At 37.6% G+C, this 9135-nt stretch overlaps 1 non-coding gene and 1 pseudogene across 1 annotated transcript; both read left to right on the top strand.

Moving 5' to 3' along the window:
• Window positions 1-3942: 3942 nt before the first annotated feature.
• Window positions 3943-4354, top strand: LOC120246387 (annotated as a pseudogene).
• A 4471-nt stretch (window positions 4355-8825) lies between these two features.
• On the top strand, window positions 8826-8931 carry LOC120246393. The gene has a single exon (XR_005532038.1). It is a non-coding gene; the product is annotated as a U6 spliceosomal RNA (small nuclear RNA).
• Window positions 8932-9135: the final 204 nt, after the last annotated feature.

Genomic DNA, 9135 nt, shown 5'->3' with positions numbered 1-9135 from the left:
ATATTCACAGTGCACAGTGGAAAAGAACACTTAGCTAGTTTTAGAACTTTCAGGACAGTTTGACCTCAGGTTCCTAACATCATGTTGATAAACCTCTGGTTGAGACCCTAGTTGGTCTATAAGTTATATATATCCCACCTACATTTCATCTTTGAATTAAAGACAGGGTTTGATCAACATTCTTATGGAGAGTGAGTAGCACCAGTGATATTCCTAAGATTGTCAAATGGTATGTCTGAATGTCTTCCACTGTACTGTAGGGAAGGATGGAGAGAGAAAAGAAAAAAAAAGCAGTCTACTCTCCATGAAAAAATCTCTAAGGTTTAGAAAACTAGTATGTCTTAAGTCTTCCAAAATAAAACTTGTCAAAAGATCAGTCTTCTCTAATGATCAGTAAACCTGGGTTCCATAAATAAATTTAAAAATACTGCATAGAAATCCTATATTGAAAACATAATCATGCAAAATAAAAGTGGAGAGTGAAAGAAACTTCAATAAAATTAAGTAAAGACTGGAAGGAAGCTAATAATATAGTAGTAAAATTAAGAGCTCTGTTGAGTGCTTACAACCGATATAACACCAGAGAAAATTGGATCTGTAGAGGATAGAATGAGGAACTAATCCCTTTGTAATGCAGACAAAAAGGGAATATAAACCTGAAAGTAATGTGATTGTAGGGGTGGGGAAAAGAGAGAGTGTTTTATCATACAGTTGTGCTGCCCAGGGATAAAACCACAACCAATGGAAGGCAAAACTAAATTGATCTTGGGGGAAGGGGTGGTGGTGAGAACAAACAAAAGCAAAAACGACAATAACCACAAAACCCCAGAAGTGTTGCATACTGTTTTTTTTATGTCAACTTTCCATATTTATTTATGATTTGATGGCTCAGTTTCTCTAGTATTGATACCTGTTTTTTTTTTCTTAGTTTGTCAAGTTGGTTTCCATATATCACCCAGTGCTCATCCCAACAAGTGCTCTCCCCTATGCCCCTCACCCCCTTTCTCCTCTCCCCCACCCCCATCAGCCCACAGTTTATTCTCAGCATGCAAGAGTCTCTCATGGTTTGTCTCCCTCCCTCTCCCCTACTATTTTTCCCCTTCTCCTCCCGCATGGTCCTCCGTTAAGTTCCTCCTAATCCTCCTATACGTGCAAACATAGGATATGCGTCCTTCTCTGCCTGACTTATTTCACTCAGCATAAAACCCCAATAGTGTTGCATAATGTTTTGAGGACTACTAATCCTAGTATTTAAACAATTCTTACTTCTGCAAATGTCTAATGAACAAATATATAAACCAACAATAGATGTGTATTTGAGGAAAAAAAAATCAGTAGATCTTAGGCTTCTTTCTCCATAACAGTAACACCAGAAAACATTGAAGCAGTGTCTGAAGTTTAATTGGTAAACAGCCATAAAATTCATGGGTTAGTTATCTATTTGTAAAGGTTATAAATGTTCTCAGATACATACTGACTAAACAACTATAGAATCAGTCTAGAAAAATCAGTGAATTGTAGTTGATTACAAGATAAATCAAAATCACAGTGTCCTTTATTAGTAATACAAAAAATAACACAAACAATTGCCTTCATAATAAACTCATAAATCAGTAAACTAGTATGCAGAGTAGAGAAACAATTTTTACTAAATAAAACTGAGAGGAAAATATATAATAAAAACTGTAACAGATAGAATGGAATTTATTCCAGGAAAATGATTTTAAAAGTCAAAGTGACAAAATTTTGATAGAATATTGGAATGCACAAAGTACAATGTATATATTTATACATATATGTAATCAGAAAAATCACTCTAATAAAGCAATCAGATAACAATTTTGTTATAAAATAATGTCAATAGGTGCCACCTTTACAAAAAAAAAAAAAAAAACCTTGAATAATTGATCTCAAATGCCCAAGAATTCAAATCACAAAAATAAGGTAGACCCCAAGATGTTTATCATTGCTTCATTTATACAGGTGAAAATTAGAAACAGTTCAAATAGGGGAATGTTTTTAGAACTACAGTTTTTAAAATGTATGTGTTTCTTAAACTCTTTATTATTAAAAAAAAAAAAAGACTTTATATTTCACTAGTCATTTCTGAGTTCCTAAACAAGGAGATTTTTTTGTTGACACTTCATTATTGTGAAATGCTTTAGAGTTTATATATTACTTTTTTAAACATACCATTTTAGTCTTAAAGCTTCCTTTTAAACCAAGAAAATTAGAGAATTCAATTATTTTTATTTTTCAGATAATAGAATTATTACACAACTTGTTTTTTGGCCTACTCATTTAGTTTTACATTCTACCTTCTCAACTTCACATAATACCAAAGAGAGTGATCTCTGTAGGCTCTGTCACTAAGTGTCTCTTTACTTGGGTTTCTGGATGTGTTGACTCAGTGGAAATCACTGGCAAGAGAGGAGAGGATTGGAGAGAGAGGTATTTATTGCTCTGGCTCCCTCCTTTCTGTTAGAGTGTAACAGTGGTTGAATTTTCTATCCATGCTCACAACTACTGTTACACAGTTCCTCTTCCAAAGCTCAGCTGTCACTGAGTCCAGTGTTAACATTCCTTCCTATTATCCCTTCAGGTCTGGGTGGGTGAAAAGGACTTTGTAGTATTCTTAGATCCTGTGTACTTCACAGTCCTTATTGGTTAATTTAACCCTTCCCACCTCATGTCTCGTATCCCATTGTGTGCTCTGCTATCTGATGACTGTCACGGTCATGCTGGATACGGATACCCAGGGAGTTAATGGCTCTTTAAATTATACCCTAGAAGAATGTTACAGCCAGGTTAGAGACTAATGTTGCTATGCTTTCTACTCTATTGAGATGTATTTAAGGGGGAGTTTTTGCTTTAAACAGTAAATATAGGATGTTTTATTATGAGACAAAAATAAGGTCTGGCTACTTAAAATATAACCATAGACAGTGTTTATTATATACACTTACTAGCACAGAAGTTAGGCTTACCAAGTAGACAACTCAAATTATGTGTCATGTCACTAGTTCTTCTTTAATGGAATATTCTCTCACTTGGGTGCAGTGTAAAGTCTTAGTGAAGGTGGACAACATGAGAGTCAGGGAACTCAGTGACCTAGAACCTTGGAACAGTAATAATAAAAATAAGCCCGTCTGTAGGGAAGTGCCCAGAACAAAACAAAAACATTTACTGATGTAATTGGTTAAAAAAAAAAAAAAAATAGACAGCATATCTGACATGAGGCAAATCTTTGAGCAAATCCAGTGGAAATTATCTGTGGTTATTATTTTTAGACTCTGTGTTTAATACCTGTTGTTGATACTGTGAAATGTGTCCTCTGTGGAGAGACTGTGGGATACATTTTATGAAACAATTTGGCTTTGGACGGAGCTGGAAAGGTGGCAAAACCATTGGGTTGCTAAATAAAAAAAATATAGCATTAAAATCAGATACTTTTATAAGTCAGAATTTAGAGTATAATATTTGTTTTACTTAGAAAGAACTAACATTGAAGTAACTTATAGAAGTGTACGGGCAAAGTGAGGAGAGGGCTGGACAGAGGAGTAACTCAGATAATTGAGATTCAGAAGATCAAATCCTAACACTGGAGAGCTGTTGAATTGCATGTGACAAGTCACTCTCTCAGTTTGGCCTTTGAAAGCCAAATCATGCCCAGGAAAACAGGGGTTTAAGTTGTAAACACCACAACCTCTGGTGCATAGTAAGTGTTGGATTAATTTTTTTCCTCCCATTTAGTAAAGATAGGCCATTAAGCAAATAAAAGCAGCAATAGAAGCTATAATTCACGCATGCAAGCCTATTAAAAGCACACTTAAAGTTTATCACAAGTGCCTGGTGTGACTCTGTCCTGTGTGCATGTTCTGTGGAATAACAGTCGTTTCTCTCCATTGCCTTCTTTCCCATCTAAGTGCGTGCCACCACCTCATGGAAGGTTGAGTGGACGTGGACATGAGCCCCCTGAGACTCCAGAACTATTTTTTCAGTTGTGAACTAAAGGCCAACAAAGTTGATCACTGTAAAGTGGATAATGATGAAAACGAGCACCAGTTTATCTTTAAGAACGGGCAGTTGGTGCAAACGGGCTGGTGCAAAGGATGGATTTTGCATTGTTGAAGTAGAGGCAATGAATTCCAAAGGCAGTCCAATTAAAGTCACACTGGCAACTTTGAAAATGTTGGTACAGCCAGCGGTTGCCCTTGGGGGCTGTGGAATAATGCCACCTGTGGTGTTACAGTTGAAATGTGGCTCACGGCCTGTGCATATTAGGGGACAGCACTTAGTAGCTGTGGAGGAGGATGCAGAGACAGAAGATGAAGAGGGTGTGAAACTTTTATAAATGTCTCATAGAGGAATTAATGTACAATATTTGAAAACTATAGCTATCAACTGGGCCGAGCAACTAGTTGGAGGCTGTGTGGCTTGTCAAGTTCAAGTCCAGGATACTGGTGATAGGCTGATAGGAAAATTAAGATAATTCTAAGAATCTGTCTTCAACAGATGAATTTCTCACCAGTACACAGATGAATGGTGGGAGTCCCTACGTGCAAAGCCTCGTCTTTGATCAAAAACATCCTAAGAGAAAATGTGTCTAGAGAGGAATTTTCTGGCAAGAAAATGAGCAGATAGACTTAGGAATTGTGGTGAAAATAATTTCTGTAAGACTGAGACGTGGAATACAAGTAATTTTCATCTTCGATGCTAAGAGGAATGTGGTATGGATTTGGAAACAGGAAGCTGTGAAAGATAGTTTTTATCTAGTGTTGCCCGAAAATGTCATTTTTCCCCAGTGGTGCTAGTTCTAGGTGTGCAGGACCTGAGTGCCAGTGAACGTGTACTAGCTGCGCCTGTGGCAGACTATGTATCTTTCAAATTTCAGTCTGGATGCTTTCATTGCCACTTCCTCAGTGAGGGCTTCCTATAGGAGCTTACTTAAAATATGCCTGCCTTTAGCTTTCTTCTTAATCATTAAGACTTGGAATGTATTTTTCTTAACATTAAAAAAATTACTAAATGTATTAAAATTATTTTCTCAAGGCACCTGGGTGGCTCAGTTGGTTGAGCGTCTGACTTTGGTTTCGGCTCAGGTCGTGATTTCAAGGTTCGCGAGACTGATCTCCACATGAGGCTCTGCACTGATTGAGGAGCTTGCTTGGGATTCATTCTCACTCTCTCATGCTCTTCCCCCTTCCTCCCTCACTTGCACTCCCTCTCTGTCCCTCTCTTTCTCTCTATGAAAACTAACTATAATTATTTTGGGTGCTTGTTTACTGCCTACCTCTTCTTCATGGGGAAAGATACCACATCGCTTATTTTCTCTTAGATCTCTGACACCAGCTGGATAGCAGGACCTTAACAGTGTTTGCTGAATGAAAGAACAAATGACCAAAGGAATGAGTAACCATGGTATATTTGCCAACACTATTTCAAGTGCTGTCATGGTGTCACTTGGACAGGTGTGTGTGTGTGTGTGTGTGTGAGTGAAGCTTTAATGAAACCTTGTCATTAATATTCTCTCTCAAGCTCTTTCACCTCTGGAAAGCCCTCATCATCTTTATTGTTGTTTCTGTGCTTTGATGTCTTGGCATGATTCAAAATACCATATATGATTTCTGCATCATGAATGCAATGGACCATTTACCTCCATATTTTGCTTTTTATATATGACTGGCATGGAACTTCTTTTAAAAAAAAATAATGTTTTATTTATTTCTGAGAGAGAAACAGCATGAGCAGGGGAGGGTCAGAGAGAGAGGGAGACACAGAACCTGAAACAGGCTCCAGGCACTGAGCTAGCTGTCAGCACAGAGCCCGATGCGAGGCTCGAACCCACGAACCACATTATCATGACCTGAGCTGAAGTCAGACACTCAACCGACTGAGCCACACAGGCGCCCCATGAAACTTCTTGAAGATCATGAAAGGCTGACTCTTGGGCATAATTTATAGTAGTAGTTTGATAAGAACTTACTTCATAACCTGGGAGTTGTTAATAAGGCACAGAAAATTACCATATTAAAGTCAAAACTTGAAATATTACTGTTTTTGAAGCTGTTGTATGTTTAATTTTGAGTGAAATTTGAAGGTTTAACAAGACTGAAAATTCTGTAATATGTATCTATGATCAACCAAGGTTGTCATTAATACATGAGTTAGAGGTCCTGTAGTGAAAGGGGGATGCAGATATAAGATTGAAAAAACTAATTCCCAGTTATAATTCTGATTTCTTAGGATAGATATTGTACATTAGTAATCTAAATAGCGGTATCTTAACTGTTAATTAGATAAGACTGCAGGTTTGTAGTGGCTATAGAAATGGGCAGTAATACCAGTGATGAGAACCCATCCACATATTAGGCAGTACCCTTAAAGTAGACAGAAAATAGGTAATAGTAACACTTGTGTAACATTTCCTATTAATACGGTGTTTTCCAAGTACTTGATAAACTTAACATACATAATCCTTAGTTTTGTGAGGATACTATTGATATTTTAATAGAGGGAGAAACTTGAAGTATACAGCAAAGAGGAGCTGGGCCCTGAGTCACATCCATTAAGTGGCAGATGGGGAATTCACACCCACGCCTTCTGTCAACACTGCATATGCTCTTTAACCCTGGGATAGACAAGTTACTGGAGTTGATTTGAATATTTTTATGCTGATGACTTACATTCACCACAGGTTTTAAAAGCTATAACAAAGGTAGAATTTGACAGAAATCATTTGTAATTATTCACTTCAATCACCTAATAGAGTTGAGAATAGAGAGCTTCATTACAATGGATCTGTGTTCTCCACGTTATCCAAGCAGGTTGTAGGAACTGAGTGAATTCAAATATTCTCCCTTTGAAAACATTAGTGCATCATCATCTCTGTCTGCTGACTTTAACACTTGCTATATAGCTGGCTCTATTAAAACCCTGCGTCCAGGGTTTTGCTTATACTTTCAGTACTTAGTAATTTACAATGTGAATAATTGAAGGAAACCATATGATTATCTCAAAAGATAGAATGACACAATTTAAGAAAAATCATTCCGGATAATCTTTTTAGTAAACTGGAATTGGAAGGGGAATATTTTGCTGAATGATTATGGCAAAACTGACGGTTTTCTTACTGACGTGAGCAATACAATGGAGATTCTAGTCTCACTAACTTCTGTGTCGTGATACTTGAAGTAATAACCTGTGCAATCAGGCTGAAAAAAGAAATAACAGAACTGGAAAGAGAATAACGTAATGGTCTTTATTGGTGGGTTCTATCATTGTATTGCTATAAAAACAAAATAATCTTCCACAAACAACTTGGGTTTGAAAAGCTTAGCAAAGTTTCTGGACTTAAAAAAAAAAATCATGGGGCGCCTGGGTGGCTTAGTCGGTTAAGCATCCGACTTTCGCTTAGGTCACGATCTCGCGGTTCGTGGATTCGAGCCCCGCGTCGGGCTCTGTGCTGACTGCCAGCTCAGAGCCTGGAGCCTGTTTCAGTCTGTGTCTCCCTCTCTGTCTGACCCTCCCTTGCTCACGCTGTCTCTCTCTCTCTCCTAGAAATAAACATTAAAAAAAAAATCAATATAGTAAAATTAGGTGGTGACTTCAGCAAAAATTGCAGATCAGGCACTTCCATAATTCCTCTCTGCCATAAAACTAATGAGAACATGGAAAACGTTCTCAGTGTCAAATTTGGTCCAAACTCTGGAAATGAAGTAGAGGTTTTCAGCAATGCAGGTAGTGTTGATTGAAAAATAATAACTGAATCTGGGTAAGAAGAGTGAATCTCCAGTCTTTTTTTCTGAGTTGCTCTTAAAACCAGCAACCTGGAGGCAGGAATGAGCTTGGACATTGAGAGCCCTGTTCCCAGAGAATTGTCATCCCCCCCCCCTTCTGTTGGCCCATGGAAGATGTTGCTCTTAATGCTTTCTTTATTTAATCTCATTTAAAATTAACACATTGGTAATAGCCTTTTTAAAGATGTTCTATTTATTTATTTGTAAAGAGTGTGAGCTAGACAAGAGGCAGAGAGAAAGGAAGAAAGAGATAATCTCAAGCAGGCTACACAGTGTCAGCCCAGAGCTCAACATGGGGCTCCATCTCACCAACCACGAGATCCATGACCTGAGCTGAAATCAAGAGTCTGACGCTTAGCTGACTGCACCACCCATGTACCCCATGTTAACAGCCTTTTTTGTGGGCACAGATAGTGAAAACAATAAAAGACACTTACTTGACATTGTATTTGCCTATATTATAGGATAAAAGTTGAAGAAAACAACAGGCTAATCCAAAAGCTTGAAAGTAAAATACAGGAAGCAAGATGTGCTTGTGATGCATTGAAAATCTCCAAGATCTTTCTCACAATCAAAAAGGCCATGCACATGCATAGAACTCTGTATATGCTCAGAACTGTACACAGCACAGGAGATTCCTGAGAATATTATAAACTCTAATCTCAGGCTGAACTTAAGGTTTTGCCAACACAGGAAGTGAAGGTAAGAGTCATATAGTAGTACATTGCTGAGTTTTGGTATCACCAACATCCACACACAACCTCTTAGGAAAGACTGGAAAGATGTATTGGTTCCAGGAATTTAAGGATCTCTGTCTAATCATTAGCTGCCCAGTAAGAAGCTTAGGAGTGACTTAAGTGGCTACATGGAACAAAGAATATTAGTTGTCTTGAATTAGTTTGGGAAAGGCATTAAAACAAACAGTAACAAACAGGGATAAAAACAAACTTTGGGGAAGGAATACAATCTAATTTCCAGAGTTGGCACATACTAAATACCCACTTTAAAAAGAAAAAATACGAGGACTTGCTTCCATAGCATATACACCGAAACTAGACTGATACAGAGAAGATTATTAGCATGGCCCCTGTGCAACAGTGATCTGCAAATTCATGAGCCATTCCTTAAAACCATTCCTAGATGAACAACAACAAAAATGGTCCATCCTCAAGGAAGAAAAAATAAACAATTACATCTAAAGCCCAGGTGTTGGGATTAATAAAAAAAATATATATATATACACATCAGCTGTTTCACCTGTGTTCAAGAGGTGGGGGGAAGAACTGCTTTCTAAAACATTAAAGAAAACTATGGGAATGTGTGTTACCAAAAGAGA

Source organism: Hyaena hyaena, unplaced genomic scaffold (assembly GCF_003009895.1).
Source record: "Hyaena hyaena isolate Hyena2069 unplaced genomic scaffold, ASM300989v1 scaffold_470, whole genome shotgun sequence".
Taxonomy (NCBI): Eukaryota; Metazoa; Chordata; class Mammalia; order Carnivora; family Hyaenidae; genus Hyaena; species Hyaena hyaena.
The sequence above is the reverse complement of the archived record's forward strand: the minus strand, read 5'-3'. Positions and strand labels throughout refer to the sequence as shown.